Raw genomic sequence first — 11,939 nt, 5'->3', positions numbered from 1 at the left:
CATCAGAATCTGACTGACGAAGGATATCTGTTATCCGAAATATTTATAAATAATTACATTTATAGTTCCTTTTTATATCATTGGTGTTGTTATGTACACTTTTAGGCGTTTATATAATTTATTTTATTGTGTACATGTATCGTTACTTGTAACGATCCAGCTCCCACGTTGGAAAAATCGTTGACTATTATTCAGACGTTTTAAACGAGTTGTATATATATATATATAAAAATAGAGTCTATAAGAATCTACCAACCAGATTTGTTGAGCCGAAATATTTGCAATTATTGTATAATTTATATCATGTGTTCAGTTTTTCCATCTTTGTGCAATGATATTCAACACTTTTTAGTGTTTTGTTTTCCATCTATTTATCGGTATTGTTACACAATCTTTCAGACTCATATATATATAAATATATATACAACTCGTCTAAACATCAACCCAACAATGTTAGATCTGTAAATTTGCTTTCGCAAATTGTTGTTCTTCCCTCGCCGGGATTCGAACCCATGCTACTGTGATATCGTGACACCAAATCGCCTGCACTGCAGCCGTCCCGCTAGACCACACGACCACCTGGGCTCTACAAAAATAAAGCTTTCAGTAGCCGTGTGTTACCTTTCCTCGTCAGTTTTAATCTAGCGGCATACTACAGTACATGATATATAAGGCATATATATATATATATGTCTAAGAATATAACTTAAACACGCTAATTAATACATTAAAAGTTTTATTAGATTTTAAATAGAAATACGCAATATTTCGCTAAACAAATTAGCTTCATCAGGTGTGTGCATCTCTCAAGGTGAAATCGGATGCATGACAAACAAATATTTTTGTAGCTCAATCTATACAAGATTTAAAGAAAAGTGTAACATATTGATTGATGTTGCAAAATATGTTTGTAGCTACAACTACATAAAGTTGGAATAAAAGTTTAACACATTTATAGATGTTCGATTAATTGTATGAATTTCTTTAAATTAATTTGTATGATTTCAAGATAATTATGGTTTTGATTTGCTTTTAAATCTTTTTTCGTGTCTCTCATTGAGTCCATCAGGTTCAAGAGTTCGTAACTGGTGCATCCAAAATCTCTCTCTTTTTTGTCTTCCTTGTGTATCCCAATTTTGATTTTTCTCAATGATTTAAAATGTGACGTTTTTAAAATCATGTCCTGCTCTTAAAAGGTGTCTTGTAATTGGGCAGTTCCTTTCTTTTGTATAAAACGACCGATGGTTATTTAGTCGGATGTTAAATGGTGTTTCTGTTTCACCAACATATTGTAATTTGCAAGTTCCACACGTTAGAACATCAATGCAATTTTGCGTTTTGCAATTTGATGTTATAAATATGTTGTATTTTTTCTTTGTGACTGTGCTGACGAATTGGGTTTCGATGTTGGCGACTTTGCAGCACTTGCAATTGTCCCTTCCGCATGGTTTATAACATCCGATTGTTGATATCTCCTGTTTAGATACTTTGGATGTTACTAGAATATCTTTGAGGTTTTTGGGTTTGCGGTAAGCCATAACGGGAGGTGATGGAAAAATCTCTTTTAAGGAAGGATCATTTTCAATAAGACGCCAGTGTTTGTGGACAATTGATGAAAGATTTGTCAGGTGAGGATGAAAGCTAACAACAAACGGGATTTTATTTGTCATGGCCGTCTTTTCTTTGTATTCAAGTAGGTTTGTTCGGTCTTTTTCTTTTGCTCTACCGAAAGCTTCTGAATTATTTTTGTTCTTATAATCTCTTGATTTAAGTTGCTGTCTGAGTTGCCCCAAACGATGGTTTAATTTTGATTCCGATGAAAAAATCTGTTTTAACCTGATGGCTTGGCTGTACGGAATGCTCCGGGAGCAGTGTTTTGGGTGACAACTCTTCGGAGAGAGAAATTGGTGTTTATCAGTTTTTTTGGTGTGAAGGTCGGTTGTCATGACTTCGTTTTCTAAAGTTATGGTGGTGTCGAAAAACGCAATTTTCGCATTTGAAACTTCAGATGTGAACTTTATCGATTGATGAAAGTTGTTACAGAAATCGAGAAATTCTTGCAGACGTTCTGCAGTTTCGTTCCATTTGATGTCGATTGTCATCAATATAAAGGAGCCAAGACAAGGGTTTGTATGGTACATTCGAAAGGGTGCGTTCTTCAAGACTCCCCATGAAAATGTTGGCAAAAGAAGGTGCCATTTTGGTTCCCATACTGGTACCGTCTACCTGCAAGTAGTGATGGTCGTTGAATACAAAATTGTTGTTTTCAAGCACTAGACTCAGCAACTGAACCAGACAGTCTGTTGGGGGATGTTTATCCTTACGATTATATAAAATGACTGATTAAAAAGTCAACGATCAATCTTACAGGGCGAAGGATCATGTAATATGATTCTGTACACTACAAAATATAATATATAACAAGTCAAAAAGGGTACAACATCACCATTAAATAACAGAACTATAAAATGAACAAATATTAGATATTTCGGATAACAGATATCCTTCTTCAATAATAGCACGATGTCAAATGAATCATGTCAAAATATTTAAACTGAGAAACTTTTTCTAAATCTCGAAATTTTTACAATTTAAGCGAACACCACAGACGCTGATACAATTTTAATATTTCCAAACACGGCGCAAAGATTACAAAGATATGCGAAATGAAAATAGTTATTTTCGATGTGAACTGGCACAACTCTAAATTTCCAAAGGTTGTGACAGTTTAAATGTTATAACTCCATTGAGGGCAGTCCTCAAACAAAATGAAAGCGCTGTAAGCGCTGAAGGTAGTTAACCAAAAACCCAAACCAAGGCAAACGTAATTATGAAAACTGTGGCAATGTTGCTTCAACATTAAACATTCATACATAGTGCATTTATGTTTATCTAATGAATTAATTATTAAGGCAAATGATTCATATGTTATCAAGGTTTCAAAAGCAATGCATATATCAATGCATATTTTTTTATGGTACAAGTTTGCAATGATTGCAGTTGTTCTACTTGGTAGTTAACGTTGGTTTTAGTTGACTGCTAGTAGTACAAGTTGACTTAGTACGAACATGTAATAGTATGAATGGACTGGTTTCCCTGGAAAGAAAACTGAGTTTGTGTTCTATAGTACAAAAGTTATGAGACACGAATCAGACAAATGTTCACTACTACAGGGATCAAAGGTGAGGTCTGACTGACCTGCCGAAAGTAAATGTAAATGATTTGTTATTTTGTCCCATACATGAATATATATGGTAAAGGAGTGGGGATCTCGATGGTTTTCAAGTTCTAAAATAGGAAGGGGTAGGGTGACCCTAGGGACTTCCTCTACATTTCATTTGATTTGTTATATTGTCACATACATGAATATATATGGTTAAAGGGTGGGGATCTCATCGGTTTCCAAGTTCTCAAACAGGAGGGTGTAGGGTGACTCCAGGGACTCCCCCTATATTTCATGATTAGTTATATTGGCCCATACATGAATATATATTGTTTCGGTGTGGGGATCTCAACCGTTACCAAGTTCTAAAACAGGAGAGGTTGGGTGACCACAGATAATTCCCCTATATTTCATTTGATTTGTTATATTGTCCCATACATAAGTATTAAAGGTTTAGGGGTGAGGATCTTGACCATTTCCAAGTTCTCAAACAAGAGGGAGTACGGTGACCCCAGGGACTCCCCATATATTTCATTTGAATTGTTATATTGTCCTATACATGAATATATATGGTTTAGGGGTGGGGATCTCGACCCTTTTTAAATTATAAAACAGGAGGGGTGGGGTGACCCCCAGCGACTCTCCCTATATTTCAATTGATTTTTCATATTGTCACAAACATGAATATATATGGTTAAGGGGTGGGGATCTCGACCGTTTCCAAGTTCTCAAACAGGAGGGGTTTGTGACTCCAGGGACTCCCTTTATATTTTATATTATTTATTATATTGTCCTATACTTGAATCTATGGTTCAAGGCTGGGGATCTCGACCGTTTCCAAGTTATCAGACAGGAGGAGGTAGAGTGGCCTAGAGGACGTCACCTATATATCATATGATTTGCTTACATTCAGGTATTATATAATATAGTTGCATTATTTGTGAAAGTAAAGTAAGAAACTTCCAGCTACTTTAATTGACCCTTCAAAATTGAGAAAAAATACCCCTTCAAAATTGCAGTAAGATGTTTACACTTTAAAAGCATCTCACATGCATTATCATCATTTATCACTGATAAAGAAAATTTATACTTATATATATAATTTGTTAGATATACTGTTCCCAGCTGTCACATTGTATTGGATTTTGACATAAAAAAATTTCAAAAAATAATTTTGAGTGTGTGTATAAAATATTTTTGCTTTGTCTTTCTTTTACATATATTTTGGTTTTCAATTCTATTGTTTATATTCATTTACCATGCAAAGATGTATTTTGTCACCTGCCTAGATTTTTTTGTAAATGATCGCCAATACCCGGAATTACCCTTATCTCCTTCCGGAATCGGATCCGATATTGTAAATTTTATCTTCAGGTTGCAGTCTTGTAATTGACTGCTCCATAGGCTTACATGCAAAACAGCTGATCTTTGAAAATAAAAAAATAAAATGCTACATAGAATGTTTTTCATGTTCATATCATGTATGCACTAATGTGAAATTGTGATTTAATCGAAAAAAAGTGGGTCTTGCCACGAAGAATAAAAGTTACTTAACCCTGAAGTCAAAACATTTTTTTTCTACTTTCTGTTTGCTGTTTTTACTGGGCCGCAACACTTCCAGTAAACATGATATCCTTCCACTTTCCTGGATTGATATCCCCAATAAGATGCAAGATTTTTTAAAAATCTATATATATGTCTCAATTCAGCATAAACCTATAATCAAACAGAATTTTTAGAATTACAAAAAATTCTAAATAAAGTATTTTCGCGGACTATGACAGATAAGCCCGTGCCTTGTGCAGGATATCTTAGTAGTTATAAATTTTAAAAAAAAAATCTAAATAAAGTTTTTATTAGATTTTTGATTTTTAAATCTTTTGATGTCATACAAGTGATAGGTTTAACACTATAAAACCAGATTCAGATCATTTTTGAAGTTAGGGCACAGTAGACCCTGGCGTGAAGCAATGAAAGTTCTGACTGGCAGCATGAATATAAGAGCCGATGCTATAACAGAATATTTCAATCCACTGACAGAATGGTTGGATAAGGAATTACAAGAAAAGGGTTAAACTATTGGATGGGAAGGAGCCAAAATTAATTTTGAATAAATATATACATTGTCTATTGTCCTACAGTTTTAAAGTAACACAATAATGATAGTTGCGCCAGCGCCACATATACAAAACGTTTCTCATTGTAAAGCAAGCATAAGTATAGCTTGAAGAGAAAATGTTACTAAACTGAAAAACTTATGTCTAATATAAGTGAGTGGTTCTGCAATTTAATAAGGGACTTTCCGTTTGAAATTTTCCTGGGAGTTCAGTATTTTTGTGATTTTACTTTTTTTTTTTGTTCTTTTTGAACATCAGGATGTTAAAATAGGAAGGGAACAAAGTTAATGACACTGTGTTATATACATTAGCTTAAACATATATAAACTCCTTCTAGATACCGGGATTGAAACTGTATACGCAAGACCCCTGTTTTGTCTACATAGGCTCACCATCGATGCTGGAATAAAAAAAAAGGGCCAAACAAAGTACGAGGTTGGAGAACTTAAAGACCATAATTCCGCAATGTTTTGCAACTTATATCTTAGGTCAAATGAAAAATCACCAAAATACTGAACTCCGAGGAAAATGACGAAGAAAGAAAGCCCCTAATCAAATGGCAAAATTAAAAGCTTAAAAGCATCAAACGAATGGATAGTAACTGTCATATTCCTGACTTGGTACATACATTGTCTTAGGTAGAAAATGGTGGATTAAACCTGGTTTTAAAGCTACCTAAATCCCTCGCTTGTATTACAATCACAATTCCAAATTCCACTATATTGACAGCGATATAAACAATTCCTAGGGTAGAAATTCCTTAAAATGTCAAAAAAAATTATACATAGGTTTAAAGGTATACTAGTAGATAGACAAACTGGAAAATATGCACAAGTCATTTAATTTTTGCATGTGTAGGATTTTTTTGCGATACCAAATGAGATAAATTTCAATTTAAACTGGCTCAAAAACTGTCTCTTTGAAAATATTTGAAAGCTTTAAACTCTTCTGCAACAAAATGATTACTGTACATGTAATGCATGGATCATAAATTAAACAGCGGTATATTACTGTTGCCTTTAATACCAGTAAATGTTGAGATAAACAACATTTATATTATCATGTAGCATGGCTGTTAGATTATTTCTATCGTCTTTAATAGGAATTCCGGTAGGGATTTAACCAATATACTATTGCATTTAAACAATAACATTTTCTGTCGTTGACTTTTAATTTTAGTTTGAAAATGAGAAAAAAAAATAACATTACGGTAAGATTCCATCAAAGCTAAAGGACATTCACATCAACTTAAAGTCTATCTGTAAAAAAAACTTAGCAAAGATACCCTGCTTATAATTTTGTCCATCATATTACTTGAGTTTCATTTACCAAAGACTCATCGGTTTCACCTGAATAAAAAAAGATGAAATTATAAATACATAGTGTACGACGTTGAAGAGCATTTAGGAAAATACATTCCAAAATGTTTTGTCAAATACAGCTAAGGTAATAAATGCCTAGAGTAGAACATCCTTAATACTTCGAAAAATTCTAAGTTTTGTAAACAATTATTTTATAAATTACCATATCAATGATAATTCATGTCAAAGCACAGGAGCTGACTACTGGTCTGGCTTAGAGTTGCCCAACCTCAGTATAAGTTAATATATTAAGTAAAATGTTAGGGTGTATCATTTAAAAGAGGGACGAAAGATACCAAAGGATAGCCAAACTCATAAATCGAAAATAAACTTACAACGCCATGACTAAAAATGAAAATGATACCAGCATTAATGCTGAAAGAAACGTACATAGATCAGCAATACATGCATCTTGAGCAAATCATTGTCTGAGGGAGTAACAACATTAGCTTGACCATAATTCCTTAAATACTGTTCACATAAATCGGTTCAATTTTAACAAGAGTGCACACGCTGAAATGTTTCGCCATCTTTACTAATCGTTGATATTATGTTGATAGTCCTCAATATAAAGCTTTAATTATTACAAATGTCACACAAACTTAACATTAACCAAGAAAACTAAACATTGATCAATGAACCATGAAAATGAGGTCAAGGTCAGATGAACCATACCAGGCAGACATGCACAGCTAAAAATTCTTCCATACAACAAATATAGTTGATTTATTGTTTATAGTTTAAGAAAAACAGACCAAAACACCAAAACTTAACACTGAACAATTAACCGTGAAAATGAGGTCAAAGTCGAATAAAACCTGCGCGACTGATAATAGATCATAAAATATTTATATACAACAAGTATAGTTGACCTATTGCATATAGTATTAGAAAAAAGACCAAAACTCAATTCTTGACTTTGACCACTGAAATATGAAAATGTGGTCACGGTCAGATGACACCATCCAGCTAGACATGTACACTTTACAATCATTCTATACACCAAATATAGTAGACCTATTGCATACAGTATACGAAAAAACAGACCAAAACACAAAAATTTAACTATAACCACTGAACCATGAAAATGAGGTCAAGGTCAGATGACACATGTCAGTTGGACATGTACACCTTACAGTGCTTCCATACACCGAATATACTAGACCTATTGTATCTGAGATATGGACTTGACCACCAAACTTAACCTTGTTCACTGATCCATGAAATGAGGTCGAGATTAAGTGAAAACTGTCTGACGGGCATGAGGACCTTGCAAGGTATACACATACCAAAAATAGTTATCCTATTACGTATAATAAGAGAATTTAACATAACAAAAAATATTTTTTTTAATTTTTTTTCAAGAAGTCACTGAACCATGAAAATGAGGTCAAGTACATTGGACATGTGGCTGACGGAAACTTCGTAACATGAGGCATCCATATACAAAGTATGAAGCATCCAGGTCTTCCATCTTCTTAAATATAAAGTTTTTAAGAAGTTAGCTAACACAAATATTGTAGACTCCTTTCTTGCCTGTATAGTTATCGAAACGAAAAGATCTGATCCTTACACTTTATTAACACGGATGGACGACTTTTGGAATATAATCTATGACAAAGTGGTGAATTCACCTCTCCAATTGTCAACTTTCATGTTGATTAGAGACTTTCCGTTGTAAATTTCCCTCTTAGTTCAATATTTTTGTGATTTTACTTTTCTTTTCAGTAAAAGCATGTCCTATGTCTTATCGTATGGTTTATACACATATACACGGCAGAAGAACTACTCGTCAGATGAAACACGACAGAATTAGATATTTCTTTAATTTAACAGTCATTTACAAAAATGATTTTTGATTTTTGCCTTGATTTTGATTCGTTTAATTGATTTATGTGTTTGAACATCAGAAACTGCTGTTGCTTCAAAACTACATATTGAATCAGATCTTTTATTTATATAGTATCTTTAATTCTTTGTTTACTAGATAAACTGGATTGGAGCACTCACTCACTCACTGTAAATCGAGTTACTGAGGGAAAGTATTTTACAACTGCTTTGACATTTTGTCGGACTTTTTTTTTAAAGAAGTTCAACATGCATTGTATGAGAATTAATCAACAGCTAATTTATCTAATTAGTCTAATTTATCTAATGAGTGCATGATACGCCCGTCGTCTTGTGTGTAAGTTTGCAATAATCATCAATAGTTTCTGAGATACAGCGCGACATGTGAAAAAAACCTTTTATAACAAAAAAACTCAAGTACTCTAAAATAAAATTTTGAATCAAAACCAAACAGTATACAGATCTTTAGATTAATATAACAAAGAAGTGTGTAAAGTTTTAAGCAATAATCATAAATTGTTTTGAGAAACGGCGCGACATGTGATACCCCCCTTTTTTTAAAACTCAATATCTCTAAAAAAAAAAAAAAAAAAAAAAAAAATAAAGTATTCAGATCTTTAGAAAATAAAAAAAAAAAGAAATGTGTAAATTTTTTAGCAATAATCATAAATCGTTTTTGAGATACAGCGCGACATGTAAAAAACCCCTCCCCCTTTTTTACAAAATATTCAATAACTCAAAAATAAAATTTTTAATCATCACCAAAAACCATACAGATCTTGAAATTAATTTAACTCAGAAGTCTGTAAAGTTATTATCAATAATCATACATCATTTTTGAGAAACGGCGTGACATGTGAAGAAAAAAAAAACTGTTTTAGTTACAAAGTCCCGTAACTCAAAAGGTTTTAATTTTATTTTCACCAAAAAGTATGCAGATCCTTTGACCATCATAAGAAACAATTATATTAAGTGTCATGAAATTTGGATAAGTCGTTCTCAAGTTACGGTGCGACATGTTTACGCCGGACAGATAGACGGATAGACGGACAAACGGGCGGACGGACGGACAGACTGACGCCGGACATTTGTATACCATAATACGTCCCGTCAAAATTTTGACGGGCGTATAAATTCAAAGCGTAAATGTGCAGAAAATTTCAGAAGTTCCTATAAAAATAGTATTATTGGTCCACTTTCAAATGACACTGTCAGTATCAAAGAAATTCCAGTATGATCCAGTATATTGGTCGGTGAAATGCAGCAAAAATAAAGAGTAATCTTCTTTTGAGCCAATAAACTGGAAATTACACAGGAAACTATAGCTTTTATGAAGAAACTAATGTCGAAGCTTATTGAAGTACAATCGGGTGGTTTGACTTTCAAATAGTATTATTACATTCGTAATCAATCGGTTCTGTACCCAACCTTGCATTCCGGCAATTATATAATCTCCAATGTAACAACTTTTTTATTATTATTGTTACATTTCAATTTAAAAAATACTGAACTCTTATGAAAATTCAAAACGGAAAGTCCGTAATCAAATGGCAAAATCAAAAGCTCAAACTCATCATACGAATACACAACAATTGTCAAATTTCTGACTTGGTAAAAGATATTTTTTCTTACTTAAAATGGTGGATTAAACCTGGTTTTATAGCTAGCTAAAACCTCTCACTTGTACGACAGTCGCATCAAATTCAATGATATTGACAACGATATGTGAACAAAACAAACAGGCACAATAGGTAAAAATGTCTAAATAGGTGTACAGCAGTCAACATTGTGTGACCGTAGCCAGTGCCATATATTAATGAAAGCAAACTTTTTTGCTGCTTCCAGTCTTCAAATTTGTAAAAAAAAACAACAAAAAAAACCAACACAATATAAATCCAATGCATCCAAATTGCTATTCTGGATTTACCTTCATCAGGAACATTCAGAGCCAAAAATAGAAGTTAAAAGGGTTGTAATATTCCATCTGAATAAAACTATTTCTTGTGAAACATGCAATTTCTACTAACTTCATGTTGGTGTTTGATAGAAGGGATAAGTCTGAACTGAATGTATTTGTCATTTTAAAATATGGCAATACGTGAATTCAAAAATTGACCGCCACTTTATATTTCAAATGGTTCTAAATAGTATCATGTGATAGATGTCTCAGATGTGATTTATAGTATCATTGCATCCGTAACTGTAGCAAATAAACATTTTGTTTAAACCTCATGACAGTAGCAAGAATCAAACTGGCATCATAGCTTAATAAACACGCTAGCATAAGAACAAATGCACAAAAATTACTGTCTCGTGGTTGCGAAAACAGATCGGCTATCGGGGATGTACAATAAGTATTAATAGGAATACCACCAATCAGAGGAAATACCATTCTTCCAAACTCAGCAAATATGATTCGATAAAAAAATCAAGTATTGCTATGAAATTATCTTCAGTGTGTAAGTTTGGATGTCCCCAAAGTAAAATTTTCGAGACCAACAAGAAATGTCTAAATTTAAAATTCCAAATTAGATAAAAAGAATCGTTCGTGTAAAAGAATCTCTTACTCATGTTAACATATTTTGTTTATGTTACTTCTGCTTGTATTATAAACTGGATTGAAACCCGTTTGATTATACTATACAAATAAATATAACCCAATGCTTATCTTGCTGTTTAAATTCAAAAAAATATTTGTCTAAACATGTATATGCTTGACATAATAATTGAATCTGCAACCTGCCATATTTTGAGTGATTTCAGATTAAACATTTATGTAGATGTTGCTCACCATCAAATTCATTAAAATCTTTTCGAAAGTCAGCATCTAATGTTTAAGAACCTTTTTGTTTCATCAAATCAAAATGACTGAGTTTCAAATGTGTCTTAATAGCCGTCCTCGAATGAAAATAAAAATTCTTCGTTTACATATGACTTTATTTTTATAGTGATAAAATAGATCAAAATGATGACTGCTGTACCCCAATTTTTTGACTACCATGCCGGTTTATTTTTGTTCACACTTTGTTGTCAATATAATGGAATATTATGTGATTATCATACGAGTAAGAGGTTTAGCTAGCTATCAAACAGTTTAATCCACAATTTTCTACATTAGAAAATTCCTATACCAAGTTAAGAATATGATACTTTGATCTTTTGATTTTGCCATTTGATGAGGGATTTTGACATTTGATACCAATACCTTAGAATTCGGTATTTTTGTTAATTTCATTTAAAATACCGGTAGAATAATTTTTTGGTGTCATGCTGATAATGTTTTAAAATGAATAGACATTATACCTGTAAATGTTTTATACCTGGCTAACACTCAGTATAAAGATATCAAAAAATATAATGCTCGCACGTAACATTAAATTAATATTTCGGACACAAAGGAATTATTTCAAAAAAAAAATTGATTAACCTATTGTTTATTATTCCTTCTTA

At 32.6% G+C, this 11,939-nt stretch overlaps 1 protein-coding gene across 1 annotated transcript in view; it reads right to left on the bottom strand.

Moving 5' to 3' along the window:
- LOC143063317 (protein LZIC-like) overlaps nucleotides 1-11,939 on the bottom strand; it is a 56,754-nt gene that overhangs the window by 28,857 nt on the left and 15,958 nt on the right. The gene's annotated exons all lie outside the window — the stretch shown is intronic.

The sequence above is a fragment of the Mytilus galloprovincialis genome, chromosome 2, assembly GCF_965363235.1.
Source record: "Mytilus galloprovincialis chromosome 2, xbMytGall1.hap1.1, whole genome shotgun sequence".
Lineage (NCBI taxonomy): Eukaryota > Metazoa > Mollusca > Bivalvia > Mytilida > Mytilidae > Mytilus > Mytilus galloprovincialis.
Note: the sequence above shows the minus strand (reverse complement) of the source record. Positions and strands in the feature narration are given on the sequence as shown.